Source organism: Pelobates fuscus, chromosome 11 (genome assembly GCF_036172605.1).
Source record: "Pelobates fuscus isolate aPelFus1 chromosome 11, aPelFus1.pri, whole genome shotgun sequence".
Lineage (NCBI taxonomy): Eukaryota > Metazoa > Chordata > Amphibia > Anura > Pelobatidae > Pelobates > Pelobates fuscus.
The window spans coordinates 56,605,316-56,620,049 of record NC_086327.1 but is presented as its reverse complement, the minus strand read 5'-3'; the positions used below and the strand labels follow the sequence as shown (position 1 = coordinate 56,620,049).

General features: G+C 44.5%; 1 protein-coding gene across 1 annotated transcript in view; it reads left to right on the top strand.

Moving 5' to 3' along the window:
• The first annotated feature begins 1,195 nt into the window (after nt 1-1,195).
• Nucleotides 1,196-14,734, top strand: part of LOC134577122 (sulfotransferase 2B1-like) — a 91,434-nt gene continuing 77,895 nt past the window's right edge. The window contains exon 1 of the mRNA XM_063435782.1: nt 1,196-1,329. The gene's annotated coding sequence lies outside the window, so the exon portion shown is untranslated. The remainder of the gene's footprint in view (nt 1,330-14,734) is intronic.

Below are 14,734 nucleotides of genomic sequence, written 5' to 3'. Positions count from 1 at the left end.
TACTGAAGGGGTGAAAACCCCTTCAGTGACTTACCTGAGGCAGCGGCGATGTCCCTCGTCGCTGTCTCTGCCTCCGTGACGCTCCTCCTCTTCATTGCGTCGGCCGGTGGGCGAGACTGATCTCGCCCACCGGCCGAGGGGACCTAATGCGCATGCGCGGCAATGCCGCGCATGCGCATTATGTCTCCCCATAGGAAAGCATTGAAAAATCATTTCAATGCTTTCCTATGGGGTTTTGAGCGACGCTGGAGGTCCTCACACAGCGTGAGGACGTCCAGCGACGCTCTAGCACAGGTTTCCTGTGCTAGAACCCAGGAAGTGACCTCTAGTGGCTGTCTAATAGACAGCCACTAGAGGTGGAGTTAACCCTGCAATGTAATTATTGCAGTTTATAAAAAAACTGCAATAATTACACTTGCAGGGTTAAGAGTAGTGGGAGTTGGCACCCAGACCACTCCAATGAGCAGAAGGGGTCTGGGTGCCTAGAGTGTCGCTTTAACTATGTGTTTTAGTGGGGGCCTCTTGTTTGAGTTTCGCCTAAGGCCTCATAAAGTCTAGAGCCGCCACTGTTGCACCCAGACCACTTCAATGAGCTGAAGTGGTCTGGGTGACTATAGTGTCCCTTTAAGTGTCAATTCCATCCATATTATGTGACAACTCCAAACATATTAAGGGTTAATTCCAGAATTCTGGGCAATATCCTTGAGTGGAACTGAAAAGCTCTTCTTTTCTAGTTATTTAACTAATTCTTAACCCATCTAACATATTGACAAGTGCATAAATAATACATAATTGCATAATTAAGATCCATATAAGAAAAGCAACAACAAAAAAACTGTAAGCTAAATGTCATTAATATAAATAAAAATGCACAAAACAAGTTAGCTTTTGTGTGCCAACTTTCTAGCACTCAAAAAAGATAAAGTATGCTTATATTTTTTTTAAAAAAAAGAGGAATCTTATTTGAGATTTCTGAAATAGAATTATAGTCATACCATTACCTCAAGGATTGATATGTTGATTGATTATCTTTATAGTTACATACCTCTGCAAGGTAAGGTGAACTGAAGATGATAGTTGTACACACTTTGTAGTTGCATAGGTCAAAAAGCCACTCCTTTTACAATGTTGAGACAGGGACGGGCTAGAAGAAAAAAAAACAAAAAAAACAGAAAGGCATGTATTTGCTTCCCTTTACGTGGCCCCATTCCTACATTTGCTCTTCAACCAAGTACAGTTTTTTTATCTTCCTGAGTCGGAAGTTTAGATAGCTTATGCGCAATTGTTTAATCCAGGACTTGCTTAAAATAACTTTAAAGAATTTAAAAGGTAAGACACATAACAAATCCTAGGATTTATATGCTTTACAACAATGTTGCAGTTTCCGCTGGAACATAGAAGAATTCATTTTTTTACTAATGAAATGACAATGCTTTAGTATAGTAGCGGTTTTAGAACAATGCTTAACTACTAGGACAAGTATACAAATCTAAGCACAGTTATAGTTGTCTCGTCTCATAGGATCACTGCTAAATGTTTAACATTGTATAGTTGTTACATGATTGGGTGAAATTTGTGAATTCCTAAATTGTGAATTAGGAAAATTTAGCATCCAGAGTGTGACCATAATTGATTTGATAATATACATATATATATATATATATATATAATTTTTTTTTTTTTTTTGTAAATCACCTATTTTCTGCTTCATTTTAGCAATTTGTTCCCTTTTTTACTCACTACATTATTAAATGAATAACACCTCTGGGCATTTTAAAGATACTAAGCTCATGAAACTAAAGTACAATGAAGTATTTCAAATTATTATTTACAATAATATTTAGTAATATAGCTAAATATATTATAAAGATTCACTAATCAATTTTAAAATAAAATGTTATAACCTTTCCTTATAATTACCATATAAGATTGATAAAACAGTGGAACAAAATGAATTTGGTATTAAATTTAGTGAAATGTGTGACTGAGGATAGTTATTTAAAATCTGTGTCTATTAAAATGCTGAATTGCACAGGGTAGTTTAAATTAAATTCCATTAATGTTAAAAAAAAATAGGGTATAATTCAATTGAAACACAAAAACTTTAAAAAAAATAATAGCATTATGTTTATTTAAAACCTAGTTTCCATAGTGGGAACAGGATAAAAGAGGAATTGTGTTTATAGATGGCTATCAAAGGATGCATAAGTAATAAAAGTATTATGTACGTTGATTTTTTTTTGATTTTTTTTAATGTATTTCATCTTTTACATAAATATTTGGTGGCTAAATGTTCATAGATATAACCGCAAAATACAAAAATAATGTCTGTATATAGGTATAATTTCAAGGCAAAGCAGGTACCGCAGTACCAATAGTAATTATTTGTGGTAAGCAGGGTTTTGCAAATGCCACACATTATTTCTCTTTTTACTTTGTCCCTGATTTTTAAAATTTTTAATTTTGAAAATGTCAAATTGAAACTCTCCTATTGCATTGGAGGATGGAAGGAACTGGCTACAGTTTTAAGTCTCCTTGCAGAGGTATAAACAAAATGAGTATCTACTCAAGTATCTCTGTAACCCCTTAACCTCTTAACCCCTTAAGGACACAGCTTCAGAAGCTGGACATACCCTTAAGCACACAAGCAATTTTTGCACTTTTTGCTGTTTGTATTCAACTGCAATTTGCATCTCTCTCATTTATTGTACCAACACATATTATATACAGGTTTTTAGACAACAAAAAGGGCTTTAATTTGATGTGACATATACATATATACATTTTCATTTATTACAAAGAAAAAATGCAAAATAATGTGGAAAAAATAAGTTTTGGCAATAATAATGTGTGCATAATATGTCCAGCTTAGGGAAAGTAATTCAAAATCAATTAATGTATGTGTCTTGATTTACAAAGTACATAATATGTGTAGGATTTCAGTTTATTTTGAAAGTTACAGGTCACAAACTACAAGGTCTAAAATAACATTTCAATGTGAAACAATTTTAGAAGTTGGTATGTTTGTCTTGGACGTTTAATACCCATTACAGGAAACAAAATTGCCACACAAAAGTATATATTTATATAAAGTAGACATCACAGGCTATTTACCTAAGGTTAGTTTGACACTTTTTGCATAGCCAATCTCTGCTAAATATTAGAGTAAAATGTGTTTTTTTCTCTTTTTTGGCATATACACATATAACAAGGTTTTTGTAATGTGTATTTTGTAAACCTAGTGTGTGCTATCCCTGTGCAGAACCCCATAGTGTGTTCAGCTATATCTGCTGAGTACAATGATACCCCCATTGTATACCTTTGCCGCTATTCTGTGAAGCTACAATGCCATATAGGAGACCATGCTATTTCAGTTTCTATAGTTGGAATTTTCATAGATGGTCATATGTCTGATTTTGTGGCATTATAGCCATTTGACTGTTTAAATAACCCCACAAAGGCCTTCAATTTGAAAAAGCAGACACTCCAGGGTATGTTATTAGGCATATATTATACCTTAACTTGCAACCATTTTTTCACCAATTTATTTCAAATTTTGTGGTGAGAAAAAAATAAATATTTTTTTACATACATGTTGCATTTTCGCTGGGTATTTCTTACATTTGATAAGTGCCACTGTCATGAATTCCCCCTAGCTATGCTCAGTTACCTCTTCTCAGTAAAACAATAAGCCCAATGTATGACCTGGACACTATTTTGTGAAGTTACAGTGCTGTGAAAGAGACGTGACAAGCTCAGGTTTTTAAGTGTGAATTTACATGCAGAGTTTTAATGGGTCCGTATTCTATTTTTAAATATGTTAGCAGGCTGCTTTTTCCAACTACCCCAAAAAGGCATACTATTTCTTAAAGAAGACGCCAGAGGGTATTTCAAAAGGCAAATTTTGAACCTTAGCATGGGATAATTTTTCCGTTGGCTTGTATCAAATGTAGTGGTAATAAGCATTTTTTTCTGCCTTTTTGACACACAGTGAGTTTGTACTGTATATTTTACAAACCTTATGTGTGCTACGGCTTTATAATACTTTATATGTTGCTCAGCTATGTTGTCTGAGTACAGAAATTCCCCCGTATGTACCTTTGCCAGGTATATGTGGACGTTGAAGGGGCACATTTCAGACACAGCCATTGCAGGTTTTTTCAAACTTTGAATTTTTACGCTGTGTTGTGACCCCACTTTGGAGTTTTTTTAGCAGGCTATATGTTCCAACTATCCAATAAAAGCATACTATTTCTTAAAGAAGACATCCCAGGGTATTTCAAAAGGCATATTTTGAACCTTAGCGTGGGATCATTTTTCCGCTAGCTTGTACCAAGTGTAGTGGTAACAAGCATTTTGTATGCCTTTTTGACATACTTAATGAGTTTGTAATATATATTTTGCAAACCTTATATGTGCTACAGCAGTATAATACATCATATGTTGCTCCGCTATGTCATCTGAGTACAGAAATAACCCCGTATGTACTTTTATCAGATATATGACAACGTTGAAGGGGCACATTTGAGACACAGCCATTTAAGTTAGAAATTTTACACTGGGTCCATGTCCCACTTTTGAATTTTTTTAATAGGTTGTGTTTTCCAATTACTTCACAAAGGCATACCATTTCCAAAAGAAGACACTCCAGGGTGTTTCAAAAGGCATATTTGAAACCTTAGCGTGGTATCATTTTTTCGCTAGCTTGTACCAAGAGGTAATACGCATTTTTCCCCTTTTTAAAACTATTTTTAACTTTTAAACAGTTTTTTTTAACTCTTAAAAAGTTTTATTTAGCTTTTAAAAACTTATTTTACCATTTTAAAACTTAGTTTAAACTTTTCAAAAGTTTTTTTTTCACTTTTTTATTGTTTTTTTTTAATTTTTAACCCCTAACTAGCCTAACCGTAAATCCCCCAATTTCCCCACTAACTTCTACTCACCCTAGCTAAATAACTAAATATTTTAAAATTTTAAATTAATTAAATAAATTTAACCCATGAGGATTAAAAAAAATTAAAGTTAACCCTCAGGGGTTAAAAGAAAAAAAATCAGATCACAGTGAAATACTGTGATCTGTATTTTGATCACTGCAGGCAGTGATCAAAGGGCAGGGAAGGGGTTAAATTTTATTTGAAAGAGGTGAGGGGGTGGGATTTTGTAACAGTTTTTTTTACAGCAAGAGACAGATCATCATTGATCTGTCTCTCTGCACTTCACAGCTCACACTGAGGTGCAGGGAGACAGATCGGGTTTCACTGGTCAGAGCAATCACATGGGTTGAATCAGTGAAACTGCTTGCTGTAGTGTGCCTCCGATATTGAGACACACTACAGGAACATTAACACGACGATTGCCGCGATTGTGGCAATCTGGGGTTAATTTTCATTTTGGACGGAAAATTTCCATCTAGCGTCCTTAAGGGGAGTACTGCAATGACAGAAAACTTCTGTCCAGCGTCCTTAAGTGGTTAAGGACCAAACTTCTGGAATAAAAAGGAATCATGACATGTCACACATGTCATGTGTCCTTAAGGGGTTAATGCCTGAGAAAAATTCTGCAGAACAGAGGAAGTTTGGGACAGTATTGGCTACATTTTGCACTGTATTGCTTTGCAGCACAAAACAAAATTAAAAAATATTTATTGCAAGATTTTGGTTTTTGTTCGTTGGTATGGTATAATATAGGAAATTAGTGTAATGATCTGGAACATTTATTTACAAATTAATCAACTGGGGAATGAATTGAATGAACAAATATTGAATTAAAAAATCTCCCTTGGTACATGTATTTTTTAAGGAAATAGAAGTTTTTTTTTTTTTTATGTTTAATAGAAAAGTCACATGTAACGAATGCTGGTATGTCATTACCTGTTCATTTGGTTCCTCCCGAACTGCTAGGTATTCAGTGATTATAGCGCGCAGTTTGGGCACTGATTCATACGTTCCCAAGAATCAAAGTGCAGCATATAAGTAAATTCAGCAGTTCAGCAATCCCTTCCCCAAACATCAGTGAAGACTACATAAAGGGTACAAATCTGACAATTCTTTATTGGTGCACACAGCATTTATGCATAGCCCAATGCAAGGTGTCTTCATCCCCTAAAAACAGGGGTCATATCCCAGGATCCTCCACATCTGGAAGCCAAAGGCGGGAAAAGAGGTCGCTGTCCCTTTGTCTCCCAGGTATGGAAAGCCCTCCCCCCAGACGAGGGGTCTCCCACACAAAACGACAGAGGGATCTTCATCCTAGGAGTCTGTTCCTGGGAGCCTAAGCACAGGAAAAGAGGTCGTCCCTTTGTCTCCCAGGCACAGAAAAGCCCACCAAACTAACTAGTGCCCAAAAGTATCCCCACCAACCTCAGAAGCCCCCACAGTGGCATTTCCCCCGACCAGTCTCCATTTGCGAGGTTATGTTGCAAGTGCGAACGTTCTGATTAATTGCTGGGAACCTGCTAATGGGGCATCGGGATGGTCCCCGTTTGGGAGACGATTGAGTCCCATTCGTATGAACGCTCCCGAATGGGAAACAGGCCTAACATACCAAAAGCTAGGGGAAACAAAGTAATTCAAAAGGGAAACACACAAATGAAAGGGACTCTGCTACAGGCACCATGCAGTTTTGTCACAGTACAGAAAAAAATTATGCGGATGGACTCACAGGCCTCCGCCACTCCAACAAATTGTCATAGTAAATAGCATTCTTGAACATATAACTCAATAAACGTGAGTTGTAGGGTAGCATGATGCACATGCAAAATTCTACAGTAACATTGCTCCATAGCTGGGAGCCAGGTAGTGGGTACAGAGTCATCTACCTAGGAATGCGGTCTGCTGACATTGGATTGTTCTACTGCCCTCCCAAAAGGAATCAGGTGAGCATGCATGATATGGAGGAACCTAGGCAATATTTGGAATACTAACTGAGACCAGATGATCAGTCTATCCGTGTTGTGTAAGGGGGCAGTTGTGGTGTGCTGAGCTCCAACTTGTGTGAGCGTATGGGTACAGAGTCATTGGGATGGCCTCTCACCGCTTTACCCATCCCCCTCCCAGAGCTAGGAGTATGGCCAAAGTCGGGGTGGACTATGCTATCCCTTTTGCTACATCCCCTATTCCCACGACCCAGCCTCCATTCACAGCTTCCAGATACATAATACGTAAATGTTTTCGTTGCAGTAACTTCTTGTCCCATGACTTCTCTCTCTTAGACAGGCCAGCTATGGTTTGTATTGCAGAGAGTCGGTAGTTGCAGTAAAGTGGGATTTGGCAATGTTCAAATTAGTCCTAGGAAAGTAGAAAGAAAAAAGGTAGCAAGGAAGGAGAGGCAAGGAAAGCTCAGCGAAAGGAAGTATAGAGCGAGTAATATATAAAGGTATTGGGGCACTCCCCGCTGGCGTCCCCCCCACCCCCCTATTGCTCAGCAAGTTCTCCATCCGCCTCGCTCCGCCAGGTATAGTATCTATGGCTGCAACCGCTCAGCATGTTTATCACCGGTATTAGTGAGTGAGGCCTGAAATTATTCAGCTGCCTTGATCTCTCCCACTCTCTCCATCCATTGCTCCATCGTGGGAGACGTGGATTGTTTCCAAAGCATTGGTATCAGAGGCGGCTCTCTAATTAGGCAGTTTAGGCAGCCGCCTAAGGCCTTGCGCTGGCTGGGGCCTCATGGCCGCCTAAACCGCCTAAGGGCAGACTGTGTCAGGTCCTTGGTCAGTGACCGAGGACCTGACACCAGGAGGGGGCCCGGCAGCTTGCCCGGTATGCCGCCAGGTCCGAGGCCCCTCCTGGCTGCCCGGCCAGCCACTGCAGACACTGCTCTGCAGCTCCACAGTGAGCAGACCGGCAGACCATGTGTCTCGCGAAAACCGGCCAATCAGAGCATTGCCGCAGGTTACCACGGCAACGCTCTGACATCTCGCGAGATTAGATGGTCTGCAGCTCTGCGGAGCTGCAGACCGGAAGCAATGGCAACCGGACCCCCAGGGAGTCCACTGGACCACCAGGGAAATTAAGGTAGGCTCTCTCTCACCCCCATCAGCCTCACCCTTCCACCACCCTCAGCCTCACTACCCCCCACACCACCCTCAGCCTCACCACCCCCACACCACCCCAACCACCTTAACAGCCTCACCCCCGCCACCCTCAGCCTCACTACCCTCTCACCACAATCAGCCTCACCCCTCACCACCCTCAGCCTCACTACCCACTCACCACCCTCAGCTTCACTACCCCCCACCACCCTCAGCTTCACTACCCCCCACCACCCCCAACCACCCTCAGCCTCACCACCCCCAACCACCCTCAGCCTCACTACCCTCCACACCACCCTCAGCATCACCACCCCAACCACCCTCAGCCTCACTACCCCCACACCACCCTCAGCCTCACCATCCCCACCACCCTCAGCCTCACCCCCCACCAAACTCAGCCTCACCATCCCCCACCACCTTCAGCCTCACTACCCCCTCACCAGCCTCAGCCTCACTACCCCCCACCACCCTCTGCCTCACTACCCCCCACCACCCTCAGCCTCACCCCCCTCCACCCTCAGCCTCACCAGTGCCCACCACCATCAGCCTCACCATCCGCCCACCACCCTCAGCCTCACCCCCCCACCAAACTCAGCCTCACCATCCCCCACCACCCTCACCCCCACCACCCTCAGCCACACCACCCCCCACACCACCCTCAGCCTCACCACCCCCACACCACCCTCAGCCTCACTACCCCCCACACCACCCTCAGCCTCACTACCCCCTACACCACCCAACCACCTTAACAGCCTCACCCCCACCACCCTCAGCCTCACTACCCTCTCACCACCCTCAGCCTCACCCCCCACCACCCTCAGCCTCACCCCCACCACCCTCAGCCTCACTACCCCCTCACCACCCTCAGCTTCCCTACCCCCCACCACCCTCAGCCTCACTACCCCCTACACCACCCTCAGCCTCACTACCCCCCACACCACCCTCAGCCTCACTACCCCCACACCACCCTCTGCCTCACCACCCCCAACCACCCTCAGCCTCACTACCCTCCACACCACCCTCAGCCTCACCACCCCTAACCACCCTCAGCCTCACTACCCTCCACACCACCCTCAGTATCACCACCCCCAACCACCCTCAGCCTCACTACCCCCACACCACCATCAGCCTCACTACCATCCACACCACCCTCAGCCTCACCACCCCAACCACCCTCAGCCTCACTACCCTCCACACCACCCTCAGCATCACCACCCCAACCACCCTCAGCCTCACTATCCCCCCCACCACCCTCAGCATCAACCCCCCACCACCCTCAGCCTCACCCCCACACCACTATCAGCCTCACCGCCCCACACCACACTCAGCATCACCACCCCAACACCACCCTCAGCCTCACTACCCCCCACCACCCTCAGCATCACCCCACCACCTTTAGCCTCACCATTGCCCACCACCCTCAGCCTCACCATCCGCTCACCACCCTCAGCCTCACCATCCCCCACCACCCTCAGACTCACCACCCCTCCACACCACCCTCAGCCTCACCACCCCCACACCACCCTCACACCACCCTCAGCCTCACCCCCCCACACCACCCTCAGCCTCACTACCCCCACACCACCCTCAGCCTCACTACCCCCCCACCACCCTCAGCCTCACTACACCCTACCACCCTCAGCATCACCCCTCCACCACCCTCAGCATCACCACCCCCAACCACCCTCAGCCTCACTACCCCCCACACCACCCTCAGCTTCACTACCCCCTCACCAAACCCCACACCCCCCACCACCCTCAGCCTCACCCCCCCCCACACCACACTCAGCATCACCACCCCCAACATCACCCTCAGCCTCACTACCCCCAACACCACCCTCAGCCTCACTACCCCCCACCAACCACAGGCTCACTACCCCCACCACCCTCAGCCTCACTACCCCCCTCCACCCTCAGCATCACCCCCCCACCACCCTCAGCCTCACCCCCACACCACCCTCAGCCTCAACCCCCACACCACACTCATCATCACCACCCCCAACACCACCCTCAGCCTCACTACCCCCCACCACCCTCAGCATCACCCCCCACCACCTTTAGCCTCACCATTGCCCACCACCCTCAGCCTCACCATCCGCTCACCACCCTCAGCCTCACCATCCCCCACCACCCTCAGCCTCACCATCCCCCACCATTCTCAGCCTCACCACCACCCCACCACCCCCCACACCACCCTCAGCCTCACTACCCCCACACCACCCTCAGCCTCACCACCCTAAGCCTCACAACCCCCACCACCCTCAGCCTTACCACCCCCAACCACCCTCAGCCCCACTACCCCAACACCACCCTCAGCCTCACCCCCCACACCAGACTCAGCATCACCACCCCCAACACCACCCTCAGCCTCACTAGTAAAACAGTAAACCCCATGTATAGGTTTTATGGTATCCTAGAAAGTTACAGGGTTAAATATAGGGCTTGCGAGACAAATTCTCTGGACTTTCAGCCTGGGTTGTCGGGCAGGTCCCTCAAATTGTAATTAATAAAATGACTTGATTATGTAAAAATATTATATAAATATATTTGTAGAATTTAAATATATATATTTGTGTTAGGTGCTTATGATAGTACAGTGTGAAATACCATAATTAAATGTAGGATAGTAAAAAGAGCAAGTCGGTTGTGGTGTGCCGGAACCGACGATGAGGTAGGCCTGAGAAAGAAGAGGGCCTACCCAGGAAAAAGAAAATAGAAATAAATAAAAGTTAAAATGTGGTGTGGTGGGAGGGTCATTCAACGCTGACCTCGAACGGTAAGGAGCAAGGTAAGGGGAGTGCCTTAAGTAGGCTAGGAGTGGAAACCAGCACCTCCCACAAATCCAGGCAAAATTGCCTTAATAATTGTGTTAGGTGTTTATGATAGTACAGTGTGAAATACCATAATTAAATGTAGGATAGTAAAAACAGCAAGTCGGTTGTGGTGTGCTGGAACCGACGATGAGGTAGGCCTGAGAAAGAAGAGGGCAAAAATTGAGTAATCAAATGTATTACAGACAACCAATACAGATACATTTATCAACCAGACATGTTTTTGAAAGCATCCCTTAATTCTTGTACTGGGTTCGGTATGTATCTTGAATAAGCGGATGACTTCCAGCACCCCAGTGTTTTTATAACATGACTTGGAATGTTGACACTGGAGGCTGTGGACGCTGCTCCTATACGAAAGGAGTGCCCTGAGTAGTTAGCTGCGTTGAGGCCCAGTTGAGTGAGCAAGGACGTAGATCACGAAGGTTGTAGTGGTGAGTACTGAACCTTGTAGCTGTAGTAATGGTTGTGAGGGTAGTAAGTTATGAGGCTGTATTTATGCATCAAGAACCCTGACGGGACACCATCTGTTGTGTGTGGGATAGTACGGAATGTTTACTGATATGTGCTGACTGGTTTTGGAGTGAGGTAAAGTCAGGATGTAATGATCCATGTGTTTTGTTAAGTGGGAATAGAGGAGGATAGGAGTAGATTGGGTTGTGGTAGTTGTAGTGAACTCTCTAGGTCTTAGAAATCCATAGAAAGCTATGTATATTGCTGTTTTGATGATAGAATTTGTATCGGTGTCAAACGGTTTTAAATCAAGCAGGTTAGACAGTGCTTTGAAGATATGGTTATCTATGGGTAGCCTCTGTGCTGTATGTGTGGGTTCTGATTTCTGAATGCCTCTGAGTATGGTCTTAATCTGGTGAGAGGCCATGAAACTATTGTTATTTGGGTGTAAGATTAGCATATGGTGTTGAATGCCAGTGTGAGAGAGTTTGATGGTGTTATATGATATTTTAAGTTTAAGGTGGCAAAAAGAAGCAAAACCCAAAAAAGATGTCATAACAAATGGTTGCATAATGTATGTTCCAGAAGGAATCTTTTGAATAGTGTAAAAGCCATGTTGTATGTTTTGTGTGTATTTTTTGATAGTGCCAAATGGGACAATGTCCTGCTATGCTGCATGATGGTTTCTAGTCCAGTATGAGTTGTTGAAATGTTGGAGTGGTGGTGGCTGTGGGCGCAGCTGACGGGAGTGCTTGATGAAAAGCCTGAAATTTAAAGCGAGACAAATTGTCAGCAGCTGTGTTACATATACCTGGAACATGGAAACAACATAGAAAGAAATTATGACAAGCTGCCAACCAAGTGAGTTTTCTCAGAAATCTCTTGATCGTAAGGGATTTGGAACGACCTTTGTTGATGATGTGACAGGTTGGCTGGTTGTCTGAGTAACAACGAACTGGCATATTAGCCATAAATGACCCCATGCTACGGCAGCCGCCACGATGAGATAGATCTCAAAAAGAGCTAAGGTAGTGGAAAAACCTTCCAAATCCTGAACTGCTGAAGGCCAGCTGCCCCAAAGCCATTCGTTCCCAAAAATTGCTGCAAAACCTGTTGTAGATGCTGCATCTGACCAAATGGTAGGAGACGAGTCAGTCAATTGAGGGAGGAACATACTTTTACCATTCCAAGTGGTTAAAAATCTCTTCCACATGTTTAGATCTGCCGTAGCTTGGGTATCTAAGGACAACCTGTGCCTGTCATGTAGGAAAAGTGGAAAAAGATGCAATAGTCGTTATATAAAGGAGCGGCCTTGAGGTATGATACGCATAGCAAAATTTAGTGATCCCAGCAGGGACTGTAGCTCTTTGCGGTTGCAAGTACCGAGCTGAAGGTAGCTGTTGATGTAAGTAAGAATATTCTCTATCTTGTCGTGTGGTAGGCTCGCTTGCATTGTGGCTGAGTCTAATTGAATACCCAATTAGACTCAGCCAATCGTGTCTGGCCCCTCTGTTTTCTTAGGGGAGATAGGTACACCTAGTTGCTCAAATAGCTTGGTGGTAGCTTTGAGACTACTTGGAGGGAAAGTATTCTCCTCGACCAGTAGGAAATCGTCCAGGTAATGTAATACCGTAGGGCATCTGGCTATGTTCAATAGTAACCAGCACAATGCTTCGGCAAATGTGTCGAAAATAGCTGGGCTACTTTTGGACCCAAAAGTTAAACGGGCGAAAAAATAGTAGTTCCCGGACCATTTGATGCCATGCAGGTGCCACAGTGTGGGTGGATTGGCAGTAACTTAAAGGCGTTAGTAATGTCAGTCTTACTAAGCCAGGCTTCAACCCCTGCTTGTATGAAAGCGGTAATGGCGTGATCTATGCTGGTGTATTGCAGGGAGAATTCCTCAGAGGGTATGAGAGAGTTAAGACTGGGGTTGGCCGATGAGTGTGGTGCCGACAAATCAATGATGAGTCTCTGTTTAAGGGAAGATTTCCCTGTGACAATACCAATGGGGTTAGTGTGCCATTCCTCTGTCCTGTTGCTGCCTGGTTCAGCCCAGCCACCTCTACCTTTATGAAACCATTCAATTTGGTTGGCCCTCTTTTTACAGGCCTGGTGGTGTGGTTCCCGCACACCACAACCGACTTATGCCACTACTACTTCAACTCGGTTTATTGTCCCCGACCATAAATGTGTGTGCATGTATGTATGTGTATATGTGTGTGTGTATATATGTGTGTGTGTATAGTAAGGTAGTGCAGCTCATCCAGGATGGCACATCAATGCGAGCTGTGGCAAGAAGGTTTGCTGTGTCTGTCAGCGTAATGTCCAGAGCATGGAGGTGCTACCAGGAGACAGGTCAGTACATCAGGAGATGTGGAGGAGGCTGTAGGAGGGCAACAACCCAGCAGCAGGACTGCTACCTCTGCTTTTGTGCAAGGAGGAACAGGAGGAGCACTGCCAGAGCCCTGCAAAATGACCTCCAGCAGGCCACAAATGTACATGTGTCTGCTCAAACGGTCAGAAACAGACTCCATGAGGGTGATATGAGGGCCCGACATCCACAGGTGGGGGTTGCGCTTACAGCCCAACACCATGCAGGACGTTTGGCATTCGCCAGAGAACACAAAGATTGGCAAATTCGCCACTGGCACCTTGTGCTCTTTACAGATGAAAGCAGGTTCACACTGAGCACATGTGACAGACGTGACAGAGTCTGGAGACGCTGTGGAGAACGTTCTGCTGCCTGCAACATCCTCCAGCATGACCGGTTTGGCAGTCAGGGCCGCCACCAGAAACTTTGGGGCCCCTAACTGAGCTCAGGGTCTGGGCCCCTGGGGGCCCGCCTCCAAAACCGCCCACAGAGACCGCCTCCAAATCCCACCCACAGGAATACACACACAGACACAAACACATTCACTGATACAAAAGGACACAGATACACACACACACACATACTGAGACATACACACATATACAGACACACAGGCGTGCATAGTGACAGACACATACTAACATACATGCATAAGGACATACAGACACAGACACATTCATAATGACATACTAACATACACACATTCATACTGACATGCAGACATACATACACTGACATTCATACACACATAATGACATGCATACAGACATACATTCATACAGAGACTGACATCCATACATACACACATTCATAATGACATACAGGTATACATTCATACTGGCATACATACATTCATACAGACAGACATACACACATTCATAATGACATGTAGACATACATACACTGACATTCATACACACATAATGACATGCATACAGATAGACATACATGCATTCAGACATACAGACATACATACAGATATACATACAGACATACATAGTTACATACATACATTCATACTGGCATACATACATTCATACAGAC